Below are 7,475 nucleotides of genomic sequence, written 5' to 3' on the forward strand. Positions count from 1 at the left end.
AGAGTAGCCAATTATGCTGTGACTCAGCACTGAACCCAAGAGTTCTCAACTCCCTTTGGGAAGGTCCCTTAATTACTGTTTACTCCGAAAACTGTATAAATAGCGCAGAAGTGCAGACAGGCTTGTCTCCACCCTCTTTGCACTCAGATGCTCTTTTCTCCATTAAAGGCTGAGTGAACCCAACTGGGATTGCACAGAGCTCCATTATAAACGGTGCACAGCTCTGTGTCGTCTGTCGGCGTGGGATGCTGCTGCAGCTGCTAGGGTGAGTGGGGTGTGGGTCACGGTGACCTGAGGGGGATTCCCAGGGAAGACATTTCTCTCTCAGAATTCACAGGTACCCAGCAATTGGTGCTTGAGAAACCCTGGTCAACTTAGGTGTGATAGAAAAGAGAATAGGTCTGTTATCCTTTCTGCTCTGCACAGACATTAAACATTCCAGGGCCTTGCCACAGGAGATGAGTTTCCTCCCATATCATGGGCCAAAATGTCCCTGTATGTTGTGCCCCTGAAGCTGATGGCCTCCAGCCCCAAGGGGGCTGCATTTCAGTGGCACCGTGAATCCTCAGGAATAAATGTATTAGTAGATGTACAATACAAAGGCCAAATTCTGATGCTGTGGCCCATACGTTGGCCAGTCCCCACTGAGGAAAAAATCTCCTTAGAGTAAGAACAGAGTAAAGACCTCAGGAGGCAGCTGAGTGTTAATGCACAGAGACTCTCACGTCCTCCTATTGCATTTCAGAGGTCTGGCTGTTAACAGGGTGGCTGTTACCTGACTTATATATTGGAAAACATGGAGGTCCTCGGGCTTCTAACTAGAATAATTATTAAAAAATGTCAACGTAGAGAAGACATCTTCTCTCCTAGCTTTATTCCAGAAGTTGCCTGATCTGTTCTGTCTGAACTTTTTTAAAAAGAAGGTTAAGCCAGAATCATAGGCGCACCATGATACATTTCAGGTTAATGTTTGGCAAACTTATAAGCAACTGAAAATGAGGACTTCTAATTCCACATGTCAGACACCCTACACTAAAGGCGGTGACACCAGCACCATCTACAATGCCCAATCCATTTGTGAAACCCATTCAGTGACATTGAAACAGTCACTGTAATTCAATGTTCCCTTATACTTGTGTTATGAGACACAGTAAAGTCTAGTCGTATAGTCTAACCCACTGCTAAAATTCGGGATTTGTTGCATGTAAACCATTCAGGACAGATGGCTATCCTGCCTCCCTTGGAAAACCTACAGAGAAGGAGCTTCTACAACCTCCCAAGGCATGTATCCTGGTGTCCTACTGTTCTCAGAGTTAGGAAGTTCCTCCTGATATTTAATCTAAATCTGCTGTGCTGTAGTTTGAACCCATTGCCCTCTGCAGGAAGAGAGAACAACTATTCTCCTTCTTTTTTATGGCAGCCTTTCAAGTATTACATAAGAATATAAGAACGTAAGAATGGCCATATGGGGTGAGAGCAAAGATCCATCTAGCCCAGTATTCTGTCTTCTGACAGTGATCACTGCCAGATGCCCCAGAGGGAATGAACAGAACTGGGAATCATCAAGTGATCCATACTCTGTCACCCATTCCCAGCTTCTGGAAAACAGAGGCTAGGGACACCATCCCTGCCCGTCATGGGTAATAGCCATTGATGGACCTATTTGAAGAGTGCTATCATATCCACCCTTAACCTCCTGTATTCCAAAATAAACATACCAAGTTCTTTCAGCCTTTGCTTGCATGCATTACATTCCGTCCCTTGGATCATCTTTGTCACTCACCACTGGACCATTTCCAGTTTCTCTACATCCTTCTTATACATTGGTGACCAAAATTGGACACAGTGTCCAGCTGAGGCCTCCAGTTGAGATCTAACCAGTGCCAAGTTGAGTTGTACTATCACCCACCATGACATGCATGCTATGTCTCCAGTAATGCAACCTAATATTGTATTTTCTTTTTTTGCAATAGCAAAAAAATCCACACCCATAAAAGATACAGTTATATCAGCTGAACCCCAGTGTAGACAGCATGAGGTTGACGGAAGAATTCTTCCATTGATCTAGCTACCACCTCTCAGGGAGATGTATTACCTGCACTGACGAGAGAACCCCTTCTGTCAGTGTAAGTAGTGTCTACACTGAAGTGCTTCAGCAGCCCCACTGTAGCGGTTTAAGTGTAGACAAGTCCTCAAGCAGATCTTCCAGAAAAGCCTCAAACCTGGGTCTGCAGACATGTGGAGTTGGAGAATCCACCATTTCCTTTAGCAGCACGTTCCAATGGTTAAACACCATTAGTGCTAATTATTTGGCCTTTATATCCAACTGGGATTTGTCTGGCTTCAGCTTCCAGCCATTAGGCCTTGATCTGTCTTTTCTCCTAAATTTCAGAGCCTGTTATTACGAACGGTTTTGTCCCCATAAAAATCTCCACTCTTCTTTTTGATTAGATAAATAGATGAAGCTCTTTATGTCTCTCACTCTCTGACATTTTCTCCAAACTTCAATCTTTTTTGTGGCTCCTTTCCGAACCCTCTCCAATTTCTCAACATACTTATTGAAGTGTGGATCCCAGGACTGGACACAGACGGATTCATCAATGCCATGTGCAGAAGTAAAATCCTTCCCCTGCTCCAACTCACTACTCCCCTGTCACTACTTCTGGGTGAGCTTCAGTTTCTGTCAGCTGCAGCCTGCGGCAGTATCCACTTGGGTCATGGCCATTGTTGTGGGGTCACCACCGAGGATAGCAATCAAGTTCTTATAAAAATGGCAGGTCTGGGGATCAGCATCAGAGGGACGAATTGCCTCCCCTGCCTTCTGGCCCATGTGCCTCAGCTCCTTCCCCTTTGCTGTGCACCGCAGTGTGTCCTGATCACAGCTCTTTCCCCACAAGCTGCGTGAAATCTGCCCATAGGTATCAAACTTCCTGCAGCTGGAGTGCAGCTGGCACTGCACAACCTCCTCTCCCAAAATACTTAGGAGATCCAGCAGCTCTGCAGTGGTCCAAGTGGGAGAGCGTTTCCTGGGTGGAGCAGCCATGGCCACCTGGGAAAACGTGATGTAAACTCTCCATGCCGAAGAAACAGGAAGGGGAATTTCTAAATTCCTGGGCCTTTAAAGGAGGAGTTCAAACTTCTGACAAGAGTGGTCAGGATGGGCATTGTGGGACACCTTCCAGAGGCCTATTGCTTTGAAAAAATCAATTGGAAGTGTCTACACTGGCATGTCACTGACAAAACTTTTGTGTAAAAAGCTTTCCAACTCTTCTCAAGGTAGTTGTATTGTGTCACTGAAACTGCCAATTTCTGCCATCAAAAGTGGCTTTGCAGAGTGTCCTCCTCCACTGTTGCTGCCTTTTGGTGAAAAAACTTGGCAGTGTAGAAAAGGCCCAAGGAACAAGGATTGATAACCAGTATCCACACTCATGTTTCCGGCTGGTGTCTATTAAGTTTTCCCACACCATGATGTGTGGGAATTATTGAAGTACAGCACGCCATAAAATATGCAATTGGCATTAGTGGGGATAGTTCTTCGTAATTCTTATCTCTGAATAAGGAAAATGTCATTTTTCAATGTGTGAAGATCAGTCAGTTTGCTTCATCCATCAGAATATTTCCCAGTAGTGCATGTAGAGTCTCATATTAACACTGTCTCTCCATCCAGGCATTTGTAATGAGACCATCACCCTAGGCCTGGACACATACAGGAAGTTGGGGGAACATACGGTATATGCAGTAGATATCGGTCTGCCTTCTCCCCTACTCCATGCCAGATTCCAACACAACTGACTTCACCAACCCCTCCACCTTCCTCCTGCTGGGCATTCCTGGCCTGGAGGCGGCCCACGTCTGGATCTCCATCCCCTTCTTTGCCATGTATGCCATAGCCGTCTTGGGGAACTTCACCATTCTATTCATTGTGAAAAGCGAGCCGAGCCTGCATGGGCCTATGTACTATTTCCTCTGCATGCTAGCTGTCACCGACCTGGTCCTGTCTACGTCCATCCTTCCCAAAACCCTGAGCATCTTCTGGTTCAATTTGAGGGAAATAGATTTCAATGCCTGCCTCACCCAGCTGTACTTCATTTTCTGCTTCTCAGGGATGGAGTCTGGGATCTTTGTGGCCATGGCTTTCGATCGCTACATGGCCATCTGCCATCCCCTGAGACATTCCACTATCCTGACAAACCCTGTGGTGGCCAAGATTGGCCTGGCCGTGGTGCTGCGTGGTGGCATGCTCATACTGCCCTATCCCTTACTGGCGAGGCGGTGGCCATACTGCAAAACTAACATCATCCCCCACTCGTACTGCGAGCACATAGCAGTGGTGAAGTTGGCCTGCGCAGACATCCGCATCAGCAGTTACTACAGCCTCTCTGTGGCATTCTTTGTGATTGGTCTGGATGTGTTTTTTATCATCATGTCCTATACTCAGATCCTCAAGGCCATCTTCAGCCTCCCCACAAAGGACGCCCGGCTCAAGACTTTTGGGACTTGTGGCTCGCACCTCTGTGTCATCTTAGCCTTTTACATCCCAACTCTCTTCTCCTCCCTCATGCACCGGTTTAGCCACAATGTGCCCCTTCATTTACACATTCTCATAGCCAACATGTACCTCCTTGTGCCCCCCATGCTAAACCCCATCATCTACGGGGTGAGGACTAAACAGATCCGGGACAGGCTGCTCCGGCTCATGACTCATAACGGAGCCTAAAGTTTTCTCCTGGTGCTCTGACTTTCACACTAAGCTCCGAGCGGAGCTGGTTGCTCACATGGTGCTGGGCCCTCTTCCCTGAATCACTGACTGCACAGTCAAAGTGACATTAATCCTTTCCTGGCCTTACTGTGCTGTTTCGGTGGGACAAACTGGGGCATTGGTCTACATAGAACTTATTAACTCATGGGGTTTCCTCCTTTCTAATTTTAGGTAACAGGACCTCTGTGGCCCTGCCCACTTCTTTCACCAAGGTCCCGCCCCTGTTGCTCACTCCTCTCCTCCCCTCCGCATATCACTCACTGGATCATCCACCTTGACACATGTGCACTTCCAGGGGCTAGTTAGGCTCTTGAAATCTTATGTTTTTAACAGATAACTTAGCAATTAGCTGACAGGAATACTGTACCACATTCCTATATACAAGTAATACAATTAAATTAATAATCCACTCACTTAGCTCTAATACTAATGTGTTCTGACATCTTTTGGCTGGTCACTTAAGGACACTGGTTAGGTTTAAACATTTCATGTATCTTCTTACTTTCTTACTAACTCTGCAGAGAGAGAGGGAGACCCCCTCAGGCCTTCTGGGAGGGGAGTGGTGTCTGGGAGGGGAGTGGGGTACAGTGGGCTAAGGCAGGGGGGCAGGTACATCTGGGGTCCATATAACATCAGATTGGCCATACTGGGTAAGATGAATGGTCTATCTAGCCCTGTATCCTAGCTCACAACAGTGCCCAATACCAGATGCTTGAGAGGGAATGAACAGAACTGGAAAATTCTGAGTGATCCATCCCCTATTGTCTCAGCTTCTGGCAAACAGAGGTCAGGGGCACACAGAACATGGCGTTGGCTTCCTGGCTAATAACTATTGATGGACCTACCTTTCTTTCACTTCTCTAGTTCTTATTGGAACCCTGTTATAGTTTTGACCTTCACAACGTCACCTGGAAAAGAGTTCCACAGGTCAACTGTGAATAAATACTTTGTTTGCTTTACATCTGCTGCTTATTAATTCATTTGGCTGACCCCTAGTTCTTGTGTTAGTTGAAGGAGTAAATAACACTTCCTGACTGAACTTTTCCAAACCATTCATGATTTTATTTACACTCTCATGTCCCCCCTTAGTCGTCTCTTTTCAAAACTGAAAAGTCCCAGTCACTGTAATCTCTCCTCATACGGACTGTCAGTTTGGGTCTATTAGCCTCCTAGTTGTATATACCTTTCTGATGCTGTGTCATAACTAATAACTCATGTTTGATTCTATGAATCATCTGTATCCTTGTTCCATCATCTGCCCTGCTCCATTCCACAGCCTTTGTGGGGATGTCGTGGCAGCCAGCTTGCTAAAAAGCAGTAGCTCTATAGAACAGCGGGCACCCCAGCTCCAGCAGATGGGAGTGAATGGGGGGTGGGAGATGAGGAAGGCTGAGGAACTCCAGACTGATATTTTCAATGCTCAAGGTCCCCTAGTAGCTGCTCCATACAAAGGGGCAGCACAAGATTAGGACTGAGGATATTCGAAGCTGAAGCCAGCAAATGCCCCCTTCAGTGCTGTGTATGTTTTGGCAGATTTCTTACTGGGGACACATTATTAGAGTAAAAGACTAGCAAATTCTGAAGTGGGCATTTCAAGTTTCCTTCCCCACTCTGAATTCTAGGGTAGAGATGTGGGGACCTGCATGAAAGACCCCCTAAGCTTTTTCTTACCAGCTTAGGTTAAAAAGTTCCTCAAGGTATAAACTTTGCCTTGTCCGTGTACCCTATGCTGCCACCACCAAGAGTGTTAAACAAAGAACCAGGAAAGAGCCCACTTGGAGACGTCTTCCCCCAAAAAATTCCTCCCAAGCCCTAAACCCCCTTTTCTGGGGAAGGCTTGATAAAAATCCTCACCAATTTGCATAGGTGAACACAGACCCAAACCCTTGGATATCAAGAACAATGAAAAAGCATTCTGGTTCTTAAAAGAAGAATTTTAATTAAAGAAAAAGTAAAAGAATCACCTGACACTGGTGCTGGTGCTGGTTTTTCTGCCAGTTCCGGTTCTGGGACTGGCTCTGACTCGGTCTCTGGGACTGGATCCATTACCTATGACTGGGTCCTGGTAGAAGTTTTGAGAACAGAGCTCGGCGTGAAAACTTGCTTAGCCTGTCTGCGGGTGACCATTCCCACCCTCCTGGCTAGCTTCACATGATTGGAGAAGTCTTCCCCCAACAGCATGGGGATGGGATAATCATCATAGACTGCAAAAGTCCATGTTCCTGACCAGCCCTTGTACTGGCCAGGCAACTTGGCTGTCGGCAAATTGAAAGAGTTGGACTTGAAGGGTTGAATTGTTCCTTGGACCTCTGGGTTGATTAAATTGGGGTCCACTAAGGAAGCATGGATACCTGACACTTGTGCTCTGGTGTCCCTCCACACGGTGACCTTCTTCCCACCCACACTCACAGTTTCCCTCCACTCTGAGGGTATCTGGGAGGTATCTGGGCCTGCGGACCTCTGGTGTGATTCTGGTGCAATGAACTGTAATCTGTTGGGGTTCTTGGGGCAGTTGGCCTTTACATGCCCCAGTTTGTTACATTTAAAACATCGTCCAGCTGACAGGTCATTGGGGCAAGGTGGGTTGCTGGAGAACAGTGTGGTGGGATGATAAGGTGTCTGGAGTATTCCTTGGTGTGTAGTTGGGGCCTTGGACTGCCCCGGGTAGTAGGGTGTGGTCTGAGGTTGTCCCTTCTGGTATCCTCTCCAACTGTGA

The 7,475-nt window shown here is 46.8% G+C and overlaps 1 pseudogene; it reads left to right on the forward strand.

The window, feature by feature from the left end:
- The first annotated feature begins 3,733 nt into the window (after nucleotides 1-3,733).
- On the forward strand, nucleotides 3,734-4,717 carry LOC140913339 (olfactory receptor 52M1-like; annotated as a pseudogene).
- The last annotated feature ends 2,758 nt before the right edge of the window (nucleotides 4,718-7,475 follow it).

The sequence above is a fragment of the Lepidochelys kempii genome, chromosome 1, assembly GCF_965140265.1.
Source record: "Lepidochelys kempii isolate rLepKem1 chromosome 1, rLepKem1.hap2, whole genome shotgun sequence".
In the NCBI taxonomy this organism is placed as follows: Eukaryota; Metazoa; Chordata; order Testudines; family Cheloniidae; genus Lepidochelys; species Lepidochelys kempii.